The sequence below is a fragment of the Xyrauchen texanus genome, chromosome 2 (assembly GCF_025860055.1).
Source record: "Xyrauchen texanus isolate HMW12.3.18 chromosome 2, RBS_HiC_50CHRs, whole genome shotgun sequence".
NCBI lineage: Eukaryota > Metazoa > Chordata > Actinopteri > Cypriniformes > Catostomidae > Xyrauchen > Xyrauchen texanus.
This window is the reverse complement of record NC_068277.1, coordinates 5,023,871-5,031,664: the sequence shown is the minus strand read 5'-3', so window position 1 is coordinate 5,031,664 and position 7,794 is coordinate 5,023,871.

Sequence of the window (7,794 nt, the reverse complement as noted above, 5' to 3'; positions counted from 1 at the left end):
GGAACCGTCATGTCCTGCCGGAGATAGGAGGCAGGGGCGAGGAGCCTACCCCCATGCGGGACAGGGCTCAACTGGTGGTGGTGGGGTGGTGGAGGTTGCCGTGTTAGCACACTGAAACAGCAATGTGATAGATTGTGAGCAGACGTATAAAGCAACGGCTTACATGCGATTGGTTAGGAGTTACCCCTCTAATGGTGCGATGATGTACAGCTGCTAGTCTTCCCGCTAGAACTACTTCCATTTATTGCCAAGTATGCTTACTCATAAAAGGAATTTGTCTCAGTAACAGGAGCTTCCAGTGCACTACAATACAAAAACAGAAGCAAGACATAGATATTAACAAAACATAATACAAAATAGTTATACACATACGTATGCACACACAGACACACATGTACATAGATACACACATACACATACATAGTGCAATTCTAATACAAATATGTTAACTGTTATGTACAATGCAAAATACAAATCTGTTATGTACAGTGCAATTTTTATTTTTCAGAGGAATGAAAGAAGAGTTGTGTTGGATAAATATAAAAAAAGACTAAACAGTTTATTGCACATAATTATTGCTCAATGAGACAATTTTAACTGTTCATGAGATGGGCAACCAATAATCCTCTCAGCAGTCTGAACTGGCCTTTATAGTCTTCTGATGTCTGATTTCATGGCTGAACCAAACCAGACAGTTATTGAAGTGCAGAAAACAGACTCAACGACTGCTGAGTAGAACTGTATCAGCAGCGCCTGTGGCAGGTTGAACTTCCTCAGCTGGCGAAGGAAGTACAACCTCTGCTGGGCCTTTTTCACAATGGAGTCAATGTGTATCTCCCACTTCTGGTCCTGTGAGATGGTAGTGCCCAGGAACCTGAATGACTCCACTGCTGCCACAGTGCTGTTTAGAAAGGTGAGGGGGGTCAGTGTTGGGATGTTTCTCCTAAAGTCCACAATCATCTACACATCTAGGGGCGGCTGTGGTAGAGCAGGTCAGCTACCAATCGCAGGGTTGGTGGTTTGAATCCGGCCCACACAGCTCCACATGCCGAAGTGTCCTTGGGCAAGACACTGAACCCCGAGTTGCTCCCAATGGCAGGCTAGTGCCTTGCATTGGTGTGTGAATGTGAGTGTGGATGGGTGATTGGGACACAGTGTAAAGCGCTTTGGTAACCGCTAAGGTTAATAAAAAAGCACTATATAAGTGCAGACCATTTACACCATTTTATCATCTCCTCTGCATGTTCACGACTGGTGCCCTGTACAGGGGTAAGTGCTCAACAGGTTTTCGGTTTCCCTGTTAACATCCTATGATGTATCTTCAGTGCCATGGTCCACCGCACCTTCCCCATGCCCGGCCACTTGGCCTGCATGGTGTATTCACCACTCTTTACCCTCCCCTCCGCAAGGTCTTTTCCCCCTGAAGGAATAGGAACAGAAAATAACTACTTCTGCTGTGCTTTTATGAGCATTTTTTAGGCCCCAGCTGAATCATTTTTCTATGGAGAGAAAAACTTAGAGAGAAAAGGCCGTGGCCTGCTCTCACGTCTCCCCCCGCCCCCCTTTGATTGACAGAAGGGGAACGTCTCGGTTACTGTCATAACCTCCTTTACCTCATGGAGGGAATGAGACATTGTGTCCCTCTCGCCACAGACAGAACTTGACCGCTGTAATGGCTGGGACCTTGTCTCGGCTCCTCAGTGCAAAAACCTGAATGAATTCCCTGCCCTCCTTCGCTTTATACCCATATGTCGGGGTAGTGGCAAGCAAATTAAACTCGCCAAATCTCACTGGCCTTTTCTCAAAGATCTGAAGGTGAATCGGGATCCCAAGAGCGACCCCTAGTATCACTTCATTGACACAACATCTCGTTCCCTCCATCAGGGAAAGGAGGTTACGACAGTAACCGAGATGATATTGTTTCAGTTCCTGCTTTAGTGGTCTGACTGGAACAAGTGACTATCCATCTGCATTTCTGTGGTTCCCATACACCATGCGTGTGGCTAGAAAGTTGGAAGGCAAAATGTGTAGCTTCTTGTCTTTCCAAAATAATGCCACTGGGGGTCTGTGATGTGTCATAACATTAAACTGTTTGCCAAAGATATTGATGGAATTGTGTTACTTGATACAAATGTAAGATACAAAGCTTTATTTATCTGGGAAAACTGCTTAACTGCTGGGGACAGAGTAAGCAAAACATGCAATTGGATATTCTTCCTCATTTGGCATAGTGTGTTGAAAAACAGTGCACTTCCCTTGCCAGAGGCATCACATGTTAGAATTTACAGACAGGCACTTGTCATAGTGAACTCATATTTTGTCAGTTGTCAATCTGTAGAAAGGTGCCAACATGTACTTTGGTGTGGCATAAAGCATCTGTAATAATTTACCAAAGCTCTAAGCTCTCTTGCATTTGTGGGTGATGGTGGATCATGTGTGGCTCTTTGTCTTTCGTAGGACACACTCGCTTTCCATCTGTTATGTGACTTAGGTAGGCAATCTGTGTTTTCCCCACTTGCACGTTGATTTCACCTGTAGTAAGGTTTGTTGCAGGCATTGTAAAGCTGTTCACACAGGCAGAAATAAAATTTGATTATTTATTTATTATAATTAGGGCTGTCGATTTAACACTTTAATTTATTGCGATTAAGTATAGAAAAAAATAATGTGTTAAAAACATTCACACTATCTTCCATGTCCACGAATCATAATGAATATTCCTTCCATCAGAGCATTTCAAGCTTGAAGTACCACCTGATTCCTGCTAAGCAAAACTTAAGCTATAAATGCAACATGCAACTGTACAATCGAGGAAACTGACAGTTTGCTGACATTAGCGAGTAGGCACGGCATTTTAGAGCTCCTTCCTTGGTTGAGACCGACAGAACAAGATGAGAAACATTCATGCATTCAGACACAGCTGGATGGAGTCCAGTTAGGAATACAAGGATCCCGAGATGTGTTTTTCAAGTTTAAAACTACATTTAACTTGACACAGTGACATAAAGATGCAGCATTTATGATGTGATGCAACCAAAGCGTGGTCCATTTTCTTAGGCCACGTCTACATTAATCCGGATACATTTGAAAACGGCATTTTAATTTCAAAACGCTCTCCGTCCACACTAGCGTTTTCAAGCATTTTCTAAAAGTTGCTCGTCCACACTGAAATGTATGAAAATGCTTAAATCATGTTACTGCGCATGCGGAAAATCCCTGTTGCATGTACGGTCTGAAACGCAATTGTCCTCGTCAGGGCTGGACTGGGAAGAGAAATCAGCACAGGATTTTACATAGCAACTGGCCCAAAAGTAGTTGAGCTGTCCTTTCTGCATTTCGCAGCACCGTTTTGTGGTCCGTTCTGCATAACGCGGTGGCTCGTTTTAGCTTATCGTGGCTCATTCGGCCCATTTCGTGGCCGACCCACTGGCCCGCTCGGTTCTCCCAAAGGCCAATCTGCCCCTGATCAGCTCACACCAAGAAAATGCCCGGTATGCCAGATTACCAGTCCAGACCTGGTCCTCGTGTTCTGTCGTTGGACACCAATTCCGAGTAAACTTCCCTTCGCCTTTGAAGGAACGCGATGTGATGGTTGTATAAAGTAACATTTATTTTTTTAACAACGCTATTAAAGTGAGTATCAAGTACAACAGCGCTGCTATAACACGGGCCGCCATCTTGATTGTTTTGGATGGATAGATCACATGACTGCTTCACATGACAACAAATACATCATTTTCAGATATATCTGTTTTCACAGCCACGCTACAATGCGGAAATGGCGATTTCAAATGTATCCACTTTGGAGTGCGTTTTCAAAAATCTCTGTTTTCATGGAGAAAAATGTGTGGACAGAAAGCCAATACGGAGAGAAAAAGATGCATTTACAAACGAAAACGTGTTAGTGTGCACAAGGCCTTAAAGTGTTCCTCAAAGCTTGTGTACACTGACGCTTCCTTAGAAAAGCTCTTATAATAAATCTATCTCGGACAGATTGATGAATTCAGTTGCAAATGCAAAATGAATTGCTGGAGACTGTAGGCCAGTGATAGGCTTAAGTTCTATAATATGTAAATAAACAATATACATTGCTAAAGCCAATTTTATATCTTCAAACCAATGCTTACTCGTCTGCCACCATTATGTAATGCATTTTTATTATCTGAAGTAGAGATCGACCAATTGTGGATTTTGTCATTACAATATCTAAGGTTGTGGTAAAAGCCGAAAACTGATTTAACGGCCGATAGTTTTTAAAATCAATTAATAGAATGTGAAAAAAGATTTGTAGTCTTTCTTTACTGTGACGGACACATACTAAAGGTCAACCGATAGTGGATTTTGTCGATACCTTTAACTAAGGTGGTGGTAAAGGCCGATAACGTTTTCCTTACTAACTATCGGCAACTTTTTTTTTTCATTTGTTGTGCTCGACAGATTTGTTTTTCAACTAAGACACACAAAATTAATTCCAAATGGCATTTGAAGGGAACACAATAATGATCATGCTGTAGGATCTTTATAAACAGAATTAACTTTCTTTTTTTGTCAAAATCGGTATACATTGACCGAAATTCCAAAACACTGCCCCCAGTGGCCAAAGTGGTAAGTGTTGATGGGTATATGGGCACGTGTGAGCTCCATTTATGTCCAGGAGAGGTTGGAAAAAAAAAACAATAGTAGTGAAGTAAGATGTTTTCAGCTTTACTGGACGTTATACAATGAAGAGAAATGCATATTTGATATATTCTATCCCCCAAACCCAAAGCTTACCCTAACCATTAGTGGAATAATAATGTGATGTTAGAGGGAAAAGTGCAACCTCTGAATCACGTTCATCGTTGATTATGCAAACATGGTTACTGTCTGGTTTTAATGTTGGTTTGAACCTGGTCTCCCACGCAGCTGATGCAACTTGCTGCCAATCCCGCCATGTGAAATGGTAAACACACTGAAACCGCTGCAAATATGTCTGATAAGAATGCTACATGTACAGTCGCCGATCCTAGGGTACCAGAACTATCGGAAACATCGTGCTGATTTCACATGTGATCACGTTGATAGAGGATCATCTCTTCTGATTGAAACACACCCTTATGCAGGACCGCCAGTAAGAGAGGACAACTGGACTTTTTGTCCTGGACACAGGGTTGAGGGGGTTTAAAGAGGAACTTTACAGTTCTGTTCATCGTTGTTCCTTTATTTCTTCAAATCTTCTTTCTTCGATACCATTGTTGCAGTTTTACTGAAGATGTTATCCGATTGGTCCTCTCTGGTCTGGTGGGCGTGGCTGCTGTCGTTGTACTGGTTTATGACATCACATCCAGAGGAGCTGAACAGAAGAGACAGAGACGTAAATGTTGAAATCTCATTAAAAGCACAGTAAGCATGTCATGGGTCATGTTGTTTCTGCTGCTTTGAAATGAAAAGCGCTAAAGGATTTACAGATCAAAATCTCACAATAGGCAAAGACACAGACACTGAATAAATGTGTCAAGAGTTTTCTTAGTTTTCACAAACATACTTTGTGATTTTAATCCTGTGTGAATGAGTCTTTTTTCTCTCACACAACCTCAGTAAAAACGAATAAGATCCTACACCTGTCCAGATATAAATTATATATTAGAGTTTGTATATTTATTTCGACCTTCATTGATTACTTAGCAAGGGTTATTATTTTAATTATATTCTTTATTTAATTCTTATTTCTATTTTATTTTCATTTTGTCTTTGAATGTTAGGTTTAATGTTTTCTAGTTTTTTTATTTTTATTATTATTTACAAAATTGTGTCAGTATTTCAGGGCTACTAAATCTTGAGGAAGCGTTACCTGATTTATTTAAATGGGTCATTGACAAATAAGGTTGTAAATAAATAAGAGATCAAACTATATAAACTTTTGAGTCAAAGACAACAATATTTTTTCTCTTGGTTACTCCATTTGACCAGAACTAAATGTGTATTTTCATATATGGTCAAAATACTTATAAATAACAAATAAATAACGTATATTAATTAAAAATTCATATGACAACAGAATGTTCGACTACCTGATTGTTGGTTACACCAACTTTGTGTATATAATATTTTCTGTGTATAATAAAATACATATATACAATTAAAAAATAAATATCACAGAGATAAACTCCCCTGTCTGTAATTTTTTACTTTCTTTGTCATTTTTCTACTTACATATTACAATATACTGTATGTCTGTCCCAGTGAAAAAAAGATGTACTATTATGTAATAAAATTATTATGATTTAACAGTTTATTGTAAAAAGAATATATATATATATATACACACAGGGTGTAGTTCCAGCATCTACCAGCAGGTGCTAAAATAGGCGTGACCACTGATCTATATATAACTGGATTGCTCATAGAATTCTAAACTGCCAGCAGTAGGTGAAGCTACCGGAAGTGCTCTGGCATCCATCTTACTATTCCCTACCGACAGAGGGCATAGCGGCATGTGCGGCGTTTAACCGCGAAACAACACTCACTTAAGGATGAGGCTAAAGTGACCACAGGTTGTAATTTATACAGACTATGTACCTATTAAGCACACATTAATCGTTATCCCTGTGTAGAGTGGGCATAACGATCATAATCGTTAATAATCAACAGTAAAAATACAACACCAGTGTATTATACCTCTTTTTAAAGCAAAAGTATCCACTAGCGACATCATGTTACAGGACATCAAAAGTATCCACTAGCAAAAGTATCCAATAGCAAAAGTATCCACTAGCGACATCATGTTACAGGATGCAGTGTTTCTCTGCCTTCATAGTTTAAACCTGTTGATGCTCATTGTTCATAATGTTGACAAATAATGTTTACATCATAATATATAATATATACATAATATATAATATAATATATACATAATATATACATCTCCATAATTTGCCAAAATTATTAACTCTTTTTTTTCTGCCATCGATCGATTTCTTATTTTCACATTTTAAAGAGTCCATGAGGATATGCGCTACTTGTGATAGGTCGGCAAAATGTAAATGGTCGACATGTCTGGATGTTTAAATTGCGGCCCCTTTAAATATAGTTCACAAAACAAAGCATTCTGAACAAACGTTGCCGCCTATTTCAGCTAGAGCGTCCACGAGCGTTGAAGGCAGGGATGGAAAAATCGTATACATTATATCAAAAGAAGTGTTGTTATGAATAATTATGAATCTGGTGGGCTCAACTTTTTGGACTTCAATACTCTAAACCAGGGGTGCCCAATACGTCGAACGCGATCTACCAGTCTCGCAAAGGCAATGCTGGTAGATCGCACAAAATTGAAATGTACTTTCGTTAAATTTTAATACAAATAAAAATATAATGTATTTGCTTCTTTTAATTTCTGTCTGACTTGCACTTGACGAGTAAATATTGACCAGGCGATGTTTTGTTTATTTAGTTGCCATGACAACTTGGTTTGCACGAAACATAGCTCGAAATTGTGGTACTGCTGCCCGGATTAGACAAAACTGAATGGAATCAGACAGTAGCTAATCCGGGCAGTAGCGTCGCAATTTCGCGCTCTGTTCTCAGAAGTCCTTGGAAGGCGCGTATGAGCAAACCTAGTTGTCATGGCAACTGAATAAACGAAACCTCGCCTGGTCAATATTTACTCCTCATCAGAATAAGGTAAATGCCCTGGCTATTGTAATCTATTGTGCTGTAGGTGTTTTGGGTTTAGGGTTAAAACCGAATGATATCAACATTGAACATTATTATATATTTTTTTATTAATTAGAAGATGAATTCCATGTAGGGATACAT